Below are 14779 nucleotides of genomic sequence, written 5' to 3' on the forward strand. Positions count from 1 at the left end.
TTTCTATAATATATGTCTAGGCAGGATGAAAATTAAGCATTGGTAATTTCTTTAGAAATAAATAAATGCTAACCCTCAAGGGACTGGAGGCCCTAGGGAGTGAGTTAGAGGTCTGGTGGGGTGAGTGGGGTGGAGACCTGCTCATGGAGACAGGTGGGAGGTGGCGGAGAGGAGATGTGGGATATGGAACAGTCAGAGGGTGAACCAGGAAGGGAATAAAATCTGGAGTGTAAAAAAAAAAGAAAAAATAATATAAATAAATAAATGCTGACATGTTATACATAGACATAAACCCAGTTTGGGTGTAATGATTGTAACAATATGAGTTGAAAATATAGAAAAAGCTCTGCTTTTCCATGTATCAGCTATATGATGTCATACAAGACTAATCCAACTAAAAATTATAGTTTTTTGCAAAAACAGGATGTTACGTAGGACAGTATAATGGACTAACATATCAGGTAATTTTTTCAAAATTCTCTACCTGGTCAGGTTAGCATGGGATATTATCAATTGCAAGTATTCATAGGGATAAATACTTTTATTATACAGCTGCTAGTTGCAAGCTGTGCTATTAGCTACCTTTGTGACCTAAGACAATGACTTTGGTGAACAAGCAAGAATAGTGGCCTGGAATCACGTATTAGAATTCATCTTAGAGTAATTTTATTTTTCAGACATGAGACTTTGGATACATTACTTGGTTCTTCTGTGTCACATGTCAGCATTCACACATAAATAGAGTTATCTCATTGAGTTGACTAGAAGATTAAGTTGATTATGTAAGTTCTTCCCAGCTTGCCTGAGGATAAGGTCTTTGGTAAAGTAGGAGTCATTTCTCTGTTAGCCTGTAGGCTACAACTGGTCAATACATGCATGGCAAGGTGCAACTACAGACCTAAATTCTTAACAACTATTTTTACACTTTGGCCCAATGTACACCAAAGATTATGCATGGCCATAGTAAGCAAGAACAAGGCTGGAAACAATAGACTAGTAAAGGGAGAAAGTGAAGAATAAAAAGAGAAAAGAAAAAGAAAAAAAAAAGGATGTTATGTAGAGATAAAAATCTTAATTTGCTCTGCCATAGATTACAAATATATGATAGATAGGTTATATGATAGAAATGTTAAGTATATGTTTGCCTAACTTAAAAAGTCATTAATTTGACTATATGTTTTCATTTATACAGTTGAAATAATGTATCATTTGGTTTTATTAGTTATAAGGCAAAAGAAAAATGATTACTTAGTCATGAAGACCCAGAACTTTTAAACTAAACTTATATGGAAATCTAATGGATTTTCCTTAGTAATGATGTGATTTAACATGTCTGTAATTCAATGTGTGTTAACTGAAGATTGACAATTAAGAATTTAAATAACTCTGCATATGAAAATATACATGATTTGAGAATATAATAGAAGCAAGTTTGGCCAAAGAGGTACTCAGACCCAGTATACTTAAAAGTACATTCTTTCTCTTGTATATATTTTATAATACATATTTACCATGAATAATGATGCTCTCAATGAATAATGATAATGATGATAGTAATAATATTGTAGCTGAAGAGTTGAATCAGTGGTTAGCTCTTGGCTTACAACTGTCTATAACTCTATTCTTAAGGTAATACAATGCCCTCTTCTGACCTCTGAGGCACAATGTATTTGGTACACGTGCATGCATGCATTTAAGTTATTCACATAAAAATTTAATAAAATTAATAAATAAAAATGAAATATGACAATATTGTTGAAAATTATTATAAAATGGTTCTCATCCTAAATTTCGAGAACATGTATTAAACTAGAATGGTCATTTAAATTTATAAATCATGGTGCTGAATTCCTTGTGTGAACCCTCATTTTTATTTTAATATTTTCATAACACTTTTTGGCCAAATGACAGTACCCTTGTGCACTGCCCGCTTTATAGTGATTTGCATAGGGTATCTACTACTCTCTGTGTATCAAAGAATTCATAAAATATTATAAAAATACTATCTCTGTGTCTTGGGCAATCATTCTGAATTTTAAAGATGGTAGTTTTCTTATTTGACATTTGAGTAATAACTACAATAGGAATCATGGGTCTCTAAAAGCCAGTGATTGAATTGGAGGATTTTGAAATTCATTTTGTATAGCATTTAAATATATTGTCAGAATTCGATATTTGTATAGAATGTGTTGTCATCTCTATCACCACTGATATCTTTCCTTATCCCTCTCCGACTCTCACTGAAATACTTCTCAAGGAGTCTTTTCTATTTTCTTTTGCCTATTTTTATTTTCTGTGATGCAGTTCTATTAGGAAGGCAGTGTATTTTTTAAATAGCAGTCGTGATTCATCATAGTTTTAAAATGATATGATTATAATCTTAAAATAAATAATATTTAAAGAACTATTAGTCTATTTTCTAGTATTAAGAATTAAAATGAGCACCCTCAATTTGGTCAGTAGTGTTACAAACTATCTTATAGTCTTACATAGCTGCCTCTTTCTTCTGTACAACATATTTCACACACAGCCCATGGATTTGTCAGGTATCACTCAAATGCCAGATAAGAAAATTACCATCTTCAAAATTCAGAATGATTACCCAACACACAAAGAGAATGTTTTTTGTAATATTTTATGAATTTTTGATAACTGAATACATTGTAATTTGTTCATATTCATCTCATCCAAGTTCCTTCCAGAGCTACCTCTCTGCTATATTTTTTGAGCTTTTTTTTTTTTTTTTCAGGAGCTGGGGACCGAACCCAGGGCCTTGCGCTTCCTAGGCAAGCGCTCTACCACTGAGCCAAATCCCCAACCCCTTTTTTTGAGCTTTTTTAAAGAAAAGTGGTCTCAAATTCAATTTCAGATTTTCTATCCTATTGCAAATTACTATGGTACCTTATGACTTACTATGGAAGAATATTGTTACAAAGTCCTCAAGTCTTTTCTCATGTTTCAACTGACAGCTATTCCTTATTAGTCACAATTGTTTTTCTATGAACATTATTTTATAACTCAGTTGACCTAAATTCCCACCAAGGATTAGATATTAAGCCGATTCATAAGGTTTACAAATAGACAGTGAGTGGAGCACATTTGCCAGTGTAAAGTGACCCATCTGTATATGCTTTTGCTCCATCCACCTCACAGGGAAGCCTGCTCTCCTTCCCTCTTTGGGTGCATATTCCTTATGCTTTCCACTTATTTCACACTTGGCAGCAAGACCTGATGAAAACTGCGTGGAGTGGAGATGCTGAGTTTATTGCACATATTCTTGCCCAGCTTGCTTATTTAGAACCACCATTTGCAGCAGTAAATTATAGAAAACCAATAGTAAACAGTGGAGCTTTGATTCCTCATTTACAATATTGACTAATGGTAGACATGCTTCGGAAGCATCATGAGAAAGGTGATTGATGTACAACACAAAGTTGTGCTGATACTAGATTTCACTGACCACATAAAATACAGCAGGAATGTGAAATCCATCGTACAATGAATGTATTAACAATGTCATCATTTCTTCTTCTCTCTCTTCTTACAGAGAAGATGTCTGAGAAACAGAAAAAAGTCCTCTGGTCTATTCACATAATTCTTTCTATTTTTTTAGATTGCCATGTGGCTAAATCCCCCAGTGAACATAAAATCAATATATATTTATTTAAATTTTGTGGTTAGATTTTTTTCCATTTGCTTTAAATTACATGATTCTTTTTCTACAAACAAGACCCTCCCTGAATGTTTTAATCTCTGTGCCCAGTGTGTTCTTTTTATCCCCTTTTGTTTCTCTCTCCCCCCTCCAAATCCTTCTGTGTCTTTCATGTGCCTGACACATTTTAGAACTCTTAAGTCTCTTCATTTGAATCTTGGCATGTTGTTTCTCAGTCATGCTTAGTCAAAATGGACATCATACATAGAAATGAATTTTTATTGTGTATTAGTACACAACATTCTGGAGTGAGCACCTCAGTTATTGTAATCGTATTCATTTAAGGATAATAAAACCTTTTCCTTGGGTTTATCTTTGCTTTTTCGTCTAAAGAGAATGAGTATATTTCGCTTACTTTTTAAATTGTGATAAATATATGTATTAAAATTTACTATTTTAATAATCTTCCAGCTAATGGTCAGTGGTAATGTGCACATTCTTAATGCTGTGTAACTGCATTTAGTTCCATAGTTGTATTTATCTCAAGCAGAAACTATGTGCCCAGTAATTATTAATTTACAGGTGTCCTACTGATCTTCTGTTTTCCTTTTTATCTCTCTCAATAAACTCATTCTAAATAGTTTACATAACTTTTCCTTTTATCTCTAGTCTACTTTCTTTAGTGCAATGTTCGTTTTGTGTCATATAGTAACTATAATTTCTTGTAGAACTGCCCAACTGTCTAAACATAAGAGCTACATATTTTTTCAGAGCCGTGGGTGTTGTTTCAATCGCTGTTCCTTGTGCTGAGACTGTGAAGGAGTGAAGAAGACAAAAGACTCAAATTATTCCTCAAAGACACAGCTAAAATTATCAAATGATTGGCCAAAGAGAAATGTCACCACCTGCTCAGTTTGAATTGATGTGTTTATAAGCAGAAACATGAGAAAACATCGGAAGCACATCAAATATAGTTCTAGAAAGAACCAATTGTTTCTAGATCAGTAGAAAGAGATACAAAGGAGTGATCACCCACAGAAATGATGTGCATCATGTCATTAAAGCTCATACAACCTGAAATCCAAGAAGCATTTTAGATGTCTAGCTTCCTACGTGTCTTTTTTGTTTGTTTGTTTGTTTTTAGAATTGTGTATTTATTATACACAGTGTTCTACCTTCATATATGCCTGCATGCCAGACAAGGGGGCCAGATCTCATTACAGATTGTTGTGAACTACCATGTGGTTTCTGGGAATGGAACTTAGGACCTCTGGGAGAACAGTCAGTGAGTGTGTTTGACCTCTGAGACACCTTTCTAACCCCTTTCTACCTTTCTTGATAGCTATCCAATAGAATTGAAATAAAAATGCAAAGTCCCTTTGACCTTTAGAGATTTAATCTTCAATATGAAAATGTACTTTAACAAAATGGATGGTTTCTCAAAGAGAGATGGTTTATCATTATTTTTCAAAAAAAGCATATAGCTTTGTATAATTAATGAGAACTTTTCCCCCCAGACATTCCTTAATTTTTCAAGTTTTCAAAGTGACTCAACAGATCCTAAAGAAAGTTAAATGATTAAAATCACCTTAAAGATTCTAAAACAATAAAAGAACACTGGTGCCTAATGTATGATAGACCCCATTTTAGATTCAAGTGTATCTGGCTGTCACCAAAGAACTGTAGGAAAAGAGTAATCCTTTACATAAACACAACTATATTTGCCTAGTATAAATGGATCTGTGCCTTTATCGTCTTCAGTTTCTTCTTCTATCTTGTGTTTGCTTATTTTTTTCCTATTACAAAAAAATACAACTTAGTAGTATAAATGCAAATTGATTTATACCAGAGGGAATCCTTCTCTTAACTGCTGGAATACCCTTGTTATAAGACCAGGAGAGGGACGGTATGAGCTACTTATTCTTGTTCCCGTAGAGTTTTATACTAAGTGGACTCTGGGTTTTTTTATGCATCCTCAAATTCACAGACATTTTGTTTTTATTGTGGCAATACTCCTACAATTTTTTGGCTTTATTCTGAATAAACCGTGAATGGTCTCTAGCATACTTTTTGTTTGTATAACTGGAGTTGAGCTGAGTTGGTGTTGACACACTGTATTCCTTAGAAACTGAGGTGGAGAGGAGGATTGAGTACATCACCAGAGCTCAGAATTTGTTGCCATTATTTCAAACACAGTAATTATTTTTATTTATATGTAGCTTAACTTTTGGGAACCTGTGAAAAAATTTCATTCGAAAGAGAAAAACATTGTCACAAAGCATAGGTTGTGAAAAGGAACCGGAAATATGGACTATCAATAACAATAAATCCCTTGTTATTCCAATATTAATTTCACTTATTGTCTGGAGATGGGACCAGAAAAATTATAAACAACATGGAAGTAGCTGAGGTGTTGACAAGCAGGTACAAATAAATATTTCTCAATACTGTGGATGTTGGTGAAGATCAGAGGAACAGGTATCTCCAAAATGTACTCAAAGTACCAGAACCAACATCAGAACATTGAGAAGTTTACACTGTAAGTACACATCAAGTCATGTTCTGTTTGTCAAGAAGCTATTCTGGTTCTTATCCTCTTGCCTGTCTATCTCTGTCACTTTTTCCATGTCTGTGTCTCTGTCTCTGTCTATCTTCCTCTGCCTCTGTTTCTCTCTGCTTTTTGTGTCTGTGTCTGTGTCTGTGTCTGTGTCTGTGTCTGTGTCTGTGTCTGTGTCTGTGTCTCTCTCTCTCTCACGTTTCTCTAGGATGTAATGGAATTTTTTTTTTTGCTTCACTTAATAGCTGAACTGCTTCCTATATTTATCAATACCCTCTATGTATTTCTCCTCTTTTTTGAGTTTAACTTTCTCTTTAAACTAGACACTTGAGGAAGGGGATCAAGCTTGAAAAACAGTACAACTTATTTTGGCAAGATAGCAACCAAAATCTAAAGTACAAGCTACCATATCCAAATTAAAAGGCATTAAAGAATAAACCATAATATTAGGGAGGGAGAACACATCAAGCACAAGATGCAATATGTCTAAACATCTTGAAATTATAATTTAAGGGTAAAAGTTGAAAAACTATGCTGTTTTAGATTAAGTGAACCATTTTTCCTGTTTCTCCCAAATAGAATCAGAGTTTATGATTTAATCACACTGCAAAGCTTTTCTCTCAGAACAAAGCAACCACTAAATACATACAAAATACTTATTTGTTACTTCCCTTGCTTATCCAATGTGCAATGCACACGACTCAATAGACTACAATTCGCGATGAGTGGACACAAAATGAAAAACCACAAATCCAAGTTTCAAAATTTTGCTCTGAAACCATAGGGCACATGGTCATTTTTACTCCTCCTGAGGATGTCACACTGTCATTAAATCATCAAATTTCTTTACATGCCAAGAATTGTCAGTTGCCAGTCTGAATGGACTAGAGATATAACTTTCAAAATACTTCATTTCTTAATAGTTGAGTAAGGTCATTATAATTGTTTGTATTCTTTAAGTCTTCAGTGCTTAACAATCTACCAAACTTAAGAAGCCTCAGTTATTAAATGGTTAACATCCTAAAAATAGCCAATTACTTCAATATAAGCTATTTATAGCTCAAAGTCTGAAGAATGATTAAAATCAAATCTTTACTTTTTCATGACTGTATAAATGTGATCCAAATGTGTTCACCACTAGTTTTTCCGAAAGAAACATGTTATAAATAAGCAAACTACAACTGCTCACTGATATGTATGGACTCCGTAGATATCTTATTGGGCTTAATTATAGACCACTCACAGTAATGGCTTTTAGTATCAAGTGCAGCATGATGCTAAGACACTTTAGATCTTGCACATACATGTTGCACTTCTGACTGATAATGGAGAAAAAACTGCAGCATTACACTGTTAAGCTAAGTTACATCCATCCTTTTAAATGGTGTCAATAATAATGTCATCATCCTTGTCAGACCGCATCTTTTAGTACACTGGTAGTCTTCGAATATGCCACCTCAATATTTTCATCTTCGTATTCTTCCTCACCACCAGAAGATTCTTCCTCCACTCCCTTCAACCGTTTAATAAATAGCTCTGCTTTGACACAAATCTCTTTGGTAAGTTCTTTTGAGACATGTTTCTTAGATGCTTTTTCTATTTCTTTTTTCTTCTTTTTTTTCAGTACACCGAGGTCATTCTTTAAATGTAAGTATAAACCTAAGAATAATATTGTTATAAAAGGCTTTGTAATAGGAACTATTGGCCTGTTATAAAAAACTGTTGGAATAGTAACAAATTGGATACATGAACTTTATCTGAAATACTGCTACAACATAATTTGACCATAGAGGCCTTTTCTGACCAACTGATAATGATCTCTTCTAAAAGGTCTGCATCACACATCTCCTTGAAGATATGTGTCGTTCTGGAGATCAGCTGAGCTTGATGCATTGCTACCACACATTCCAAACCATGAAGAAGGTACCACTGGGCCTTTTTGTTGTTATGACAAAATCTTAAAAAAATGACAGCTATATTTCTTGATTTGCTGTCTTATCTTCTCATCAAAGAGAACTTTTGTCAAAACAAGAGGCCCATGGCTTTTACATCCAGACTTTCTGCCTCAGCAACAATTTCTTTATCAGATGAATCAACAATGCCCTCTTCTTTCTTTTTCTTAACAAAATCCAACAGGATGCTAACAGCTCTTCTATGGTTCTTTCCAAATCATCGCTAAGTGTCAGACCTTTTGCATGGTTACTGATTTCATCCATTCTCTGCCTTTGAGCTTCCTTAGTTGTATCCTACCCCAATCATCATCTTCCTCTTCTTCCACAGCATGTGCAGGATTAATTTCATTTGGTGGTAGAAGTGGTGTCTCGCTGGTGGATACAGAGACATTTTCCTTTCCTTGTCCTTTCTATTTTTCTATTCCTTTTCTTTCATTTTTGTGCCAATGTCACTATTCTCAGGTTGGTTTTTGAGAATGAAAGTATAGAATTTATGATGTGTGTCAAGCATGCCTCGTTACCCACAGGCTTTACAAGAATTACCTATTGTTTGCTTCTTTGGATTGACATGCAGATCTGTTTCAGGATTCTCACACTCAGGACAGAGGACAAAATTTTTAATGAATCCATCCAACATGTCTGCAGTTTATTCGCCTCATGAGATCCATTGACAATGTAACAGTCATTCTTAACATCAAACTGGGTTCTTCCAGAATGTCACTTACTAAAAACATTAATACAAAATAATCAACACCTATCAGGCATACGGCATTCTTCACAATGCTAAGAATGTACCTCAGGTGAGTAATCAAAACCACCTAGCTGAAAAGGCTGCCTGTGAGAAATTAACTGTAAGCCAGAAGATACTAAAAAGCCTAGAGATCTGGGTAAATTAATTTAGAGGGATTACTTGAGATTATCTCTTTAGTGAAAACAAACCACTAGAGGCCAAGAACTCATACAGAAGCCAGGGAAACAGCAAAGACTGCTCAAAGTAAAGTTGTACTGACATATAGACTCAATTGGTAGAGCAAGCATGTAGCTATGAGTTCACAGCATAAACTAGGCACAGTGCTACAAACCTCTAATCTTAGCAACCACAACATGCAGACAGAAAATTCAAAGTCATAAATTCAAATAATTTCTAGGTCATTATCCTTGTCTACATGTCCAGTTAGAGAACATGAGACTCAAAAATGAAATAAAAGTTTTAAAAAATAGGAAAAATATTAAAGAAATTATATCATTTACACATAGAAACAGAGAGTAGAGGTTCCGGCCCTCAGCATATAGTCTATCAATTGGAGTCTCCCACTCTGCTAAATTCCAAGAAAGAACAATATTTCATCTGCAATTGAGCAGTTTGTTACTAACAGGAGATGAATAACGGATCAATTAAAGATCCCTATTATCCACATAAGACTGAAGAATAACATTTTTTCCTTTTTTAGCAATAGTTGTATACATTTTTCTTTACTCAAGAATAATGAACAAAAATTACAAAATGTCTGGGGAACCATGACAAAATTAAACATAAAAGACGATGGAAAAGTTCTTTATTAAATTGCTCAAAAATGAAATTGTTCTAAATGAAATACCTATGTGATTATCATCCAAGTGAGTCTTGCTATTCAGACATGAGTAAGACAACTAAAGCTTCTTTAATAAGATTTATAATGGTTTTGTCATTAACTTTTACAAAATAAGGGAATTCTCAAATTTTCCCAAAGATTGAATAATTGACAATTATAATAGAACATTAGGTATAACTACCACTAACTAATTTTGCTAAAATCTTAATATAGTGAGGCTTATATCAAAAGCTATTGAGACATCTAAAAAAAAAAAGGAAAAGGTAGAGTACAAAAGCCTGCAAAGCTCTGCTCTCAATGTTTTCTAAAATAATGTTGTGGATATACGACAGTATCTAGGCACATTTGTTGCTGGGTTTTAAGACGTGTTTTTAGAGATCAGTATGAACTTGATTCATACCTCAGTGCTGATGGCATAAGGAGAGTTTCTAGGTCATATTAAAGTAATTAGTGCCAAGCTGAAATGTAATTAATTGAAAGGGGAGGAGAGCAACTAACTCTCCCTCCACTTATGCAGGGAGGAGCTGTTTCTATTGCAGAGTTCCTTAGCTAAATTTCAGTCTGTTGCTAAAAGGTTCAAATTCCTCTTTATCTAAACAATGACATTACTAATTTATAGTGGATCCATTATTTCTCAATTCCATTTACAGAGGAATTTTAATTCAGCGGCATGTCTGCTGTGGCAAGGGATCATATCCGAAGAACTTCTAGGTCTATATAATCCAGTAGAATGCAGATACACACTGGTTTCCAATGTGATCTAGCTAGAATACTCACTTAGTACACACCTTTAATCCCTAAGAAAGGTAAGGTTAGTTTGTAGAAGGAAGCAGCCATGTTTGAAGGTGATGGCTCTACTATCCTCAGAAGGCACAGGCTGCTCTAATGAGTGTTGTAGCCGGTGATAGTCAGACCCAGCTCTCATGCCTTCTGGGCCAGTTTATTTGGCTGCTGCAGGTGGCAGGGATGCCCATACCAGATGACAGATGAGCCAGCTGTCCTGTGCTCACATTCTGGCCAGTTCACCCAGTCCAGCATTTTTTAAATAGTAAGACTATTCAAGAAAAATGCCAACAATTGTCAAACAGGGTTATTTCAAAAGATTCTACACGAAAAGGAAGAAGCTAACCTAGAGAGTAAATTACCTATACTCTCTGGAAGTTATACAACTTACAAATGATTAATACCTAAAGTATGACCTGGGGAATAAAACTAAACAAGAAACCAAACAGCCCGCTCAACAAACAGTTCACGAACAGGACAGTTCTCAAAAGAAAAAAATCAAACTTGCATTAAACAGGTTAAAAAGGTTTAATCTCATTGGCCATCAAAGAAATATAAATTAAAACTGCATCGTGTTTCATCTTAGTCCCATCACAATGGCTAACAATAATAAAAGCAAGGGCAGTCCATCCTGTTGCGTGCTTGGGGAAAGGGACAGAGATTGGAGAAAAGGTGGATTCGCACGTTTATTTTTCATCTATTTCATGTTACCATGAGTCAATGTTGCCATCCATGCTTACTTCCATTGTACATTTTCTGATATATATGTATGTGTATGTGTGTGTGTGTGTGTGTATGTGTGTGTGTGTGTATATGTGTGTGTGTGTGTGTGTGTGTGTGTGTGTGTGTGTGTGTGTGTGTGTGTGTGTATCAAAATATATGCCTGGTCTACATTTTTTATATGCATATACATAAAATGAAAAGAAAATATCTTTAGTTAGATAGGATAATGTCAAAGGAATTAAATCTGTTTCAAGACAAGTATCACATTTTTTTCTTATCTGTGCTTCCTAGGTTTTTTGTGTTTTATATATAAAGCCATTAAAGCCAAACTGTACCAGGAAACTAAGAGGACTAACATGAACTTGGTAGGAGGGCCTAGAATGCATACAGCAAAATAGCCTCAGTGTCCAATATTTGCTTGCATAAAGATGCCTTTATGCAATACCACATATAGAATATATTTGGTAATTTCTTTCTAAAATACCTGCTGTCATTTTTAATACTCATTTTTGGCAGTAGGTAGAATTTTTCAATATCTCCAGAAATCTCGCCTTGATTTTAATTTGTAAAATAGCCATATTAAAATATATTTGGATCAACCTTGCCCTCCTCTTTTATTACCATTGCCAATTCTGCCTGTAGAAAGACTTCAATTTAAGAGCTACCCCATGAGGAGTGCATGGTGATAAACTGCTTAGAATGGCTGTTTACGTATTGTGGGTGTGCATTAGAAATTTGCTCACTGTATTAAGATCAAGATTTCTGTCTCCCTTCGTTGTAGGTATTTGCAAACCATCTAACAATTGTATTACATTTAATTAAGATACAAGTTTAAACTATTTACATATCCCATTCACACAAAAGTGGTATGACTAATTACTTTACAATTCCTCGTAGTCTTTCTTTGCACAGATTTTCTTCTCGGAAGGGTGAAACTTTGCCGCACAGACTACTTATTTAGTGTTAGCTTCACAGCATTCTGAATAAAGTCCTTTGTCCAGTGGTGGTCTGGATGACCTTAACTGACTGCTTTGGAAGGAAGGTATAGTCTAAGAAAAGAAAGTAATAGAGATTTTCAGGAAGCTTCGTCTCCCTCTGGACACGTTCCCAGTTCTCTCCCTGGTATTTGTACACGGCCAAATATCCCAGGAGGAAGATGAAAGCCCTTGGCATGTTAGGAGAAACGGATATTTTCTTGAAATAAAGCCCTCTTGGATTGTCTTGTCAGGAGAAAGGCATCATAATTTACAACTACAGTGCTAACAAGAGGTGGTGAGGAGGAAGGGAAGCATCTTCATTTCAAAACTGCAAATATTTGCCTCTATTTTTAAAAAAGTACATATAAAACACCTATGTGTTTTAAATAGACCATTTCCTACTACAAAGAGGGAGGGACTCTTTTATGTAACATTGATACTTGTCAGATCACTGAACTTAATTTAAATGGACTAAACTTTGTCTCTTGGCAACTGAAATCACAGGAATGGGCTCCTCTCTCTCTAGAGGAAGAACGTGGTTTTCAATATTTATGAGCTTTATTATTAACTCCTGTCTTCTTTCCATCCAAAGGCTGGCTTTTCTATTGAAAATACAACAGATTTGATTTACAACAGGAAGCAGGAAGGAGGTTCACCTTTTGTTTTTGTTTTCTGTGTGTGTGTGAGTGTGTGTGTGTGTGTGTGTGTGTGTGTGTTTCATTAAGATAGAAAAAAACTTCCCTAACATTATGTAAACTTATCTAAATCAAAGACGTTGAAAATGGAGTATTTAATAAATGCACATTGCCAATCAAATGTTCCCTGATAAACAGTGGAGAATGACACTTGGAAAATATTTCCCAATCACTGGATTTTAGAACCATGTTCTGGAATCCCCCTCTCCAGCAGCTAAATCTCAGACAATTTTGTTTTAACAAAGAAAAAGAAGGCAAGTGCAAGAGGACGAGACTCACTACAATTTCACCTAAAATCATGAGCGTTTCCCATGCCCACGAACAATGAAGTTCTCTGGGATCACAATCTATCAGGTCTCAACTCTGAGGTGAATAAAGATGAGCAATGGCGTTAGAAGTTGTGTGAAATTCCAAAATAAATTGTTAGAAAACGTAAGTTTCGATTATAGGTGAATGCTCAGAAGTAGTATAGTTATAGGTGACTCAGTTCCCTACTCAGCACACTTCTGTCATCCATGAAATGGGAGTGACAGCTTGCACCAGTGATCCCACGCTTGAGAGCTGCACCAACTGCAGCTCCAGAAATAAACTCTCTGGTTTTACATCTAAACTTTAACTCTCTCTCCCTCTCTCTGTCTCTCTGTCTCTCTGTTTGTCTTTCTCTGTCTCTCTGTCTCTGTCTTTGTCTCTGACTCTGTCTCTATCTCTGTCTCTCTCTCACACACACTAACAATTTCTAAAGAATAAAAAGCATGCTTTATTAAGTAACAAAAATTATTTGAATATATTACAGTTTTCATTCAGTATGTGTTTTCAGAATCATGATTTAAAAACATTGTTGCTTTGTTCTGGGTAGTAAAGTAAATGAATGCACAAATTCCAGCCAAAAAAAGAAAAAGACAAAAGAAAAAAGGAAACAAATCTAAATGGCTCCTTATTTAAATATTACAGATGTGTGACTTTGATTTTGTATCTTAATTTCAAATTTTCATTACATTTAATGCTGGAATTTTTATCAACAGGTATTTGATGAGTTGCTAGTCTACATTATCATCGTTATTATTGTAAGAACAAAAATTCTTTATTTTAATATTTCATATTTGTTTGTTAAACTTTGTAAGATTAGATATAATTAGATCAAGGCAAATATAAAATGAGAAAGATTTTCTAGCTTATCTAAACTTAGCCACTCTATACATAAGTGCTGTGCTCACTCCATGCTCAATCACCACGCTGTCTTTAAATCCCTCAATCAACTCAGCTCCCATTTTCTTTAAAGTAAGGTTATTGAGACAAACTTCAAAGAAACAGGACAAATTATACAGAAATGGCTGAAGCTGTCATTCACAAAAGAAAAAAATGTCATTTCTCCATATGATGTTTGATTTCTAAGTATCTGAGGTCCAATAAAATAAGGCATGACAAAGAAAATGTGTCTCTGATAATTCAGGCAAAGAGAAATGCTAACTCAAATGATAATGGTAATTTTTTCAAAGGAAAAAGAGTCAACATTTCTATCACACAATCCTTAAACACAACTACTGATATTTCTAACTAAAAGGGAAAAAAAGGAAAAAGTGGTAGAGTGATATTTATTTTCAGTTTAAATTTAGAAAAATTAAAAAAATATATTTTCTCCTAGTTTAATATTACTCTGTATGTAGTGAACATATGTATGTTTGTGTGCATGGTAGACATGTGCAAGTATGTACATGTATGACGCATGTGAAAGCCCAAGATTAAAATCATAAGTTTTCCTCATTCACTTTTACCTTATTGTTTGACACAGAGACTCTCAATTGAACTTGGAACTCACTGCTATGGATTGTCTGATTATTTAGTTAGCTC

The 14779-nt window shown here is 34.6% G+C and overlaps 1 protein-coding gene and 1 pseudogene across 2 annotated transcripts in view; both read right to left on the minus strand.

Annotated features, from left to right (window-relative positions):
- Positions 1–14779, minus strand: part of Grm5 (glutamate metabotropic receptor 5) — a 532992-nt gene that overhangs the window by 355044 nt on the left and 163169 nt on the right. The gene's annotated exons all lie outside the window — the stretch shown is intronic.
- On the minus strand, positions 7499–8845 carry LOC116891868 (annotated as a pseudogene).

Source organism: Rattus rattus, chromosome 2 (genome assembly GCF_011064425.1).
Source record: "Rattus rattus isolate New Zealand chromosome 2, Rrattus_CSIRO_v1, whole genome shotgun sequence".
NCBI lineage: Eukaryota > Metazoa > Chordata > Mammalia > Rodentia > Muridae > Rattus > Rattus rattus.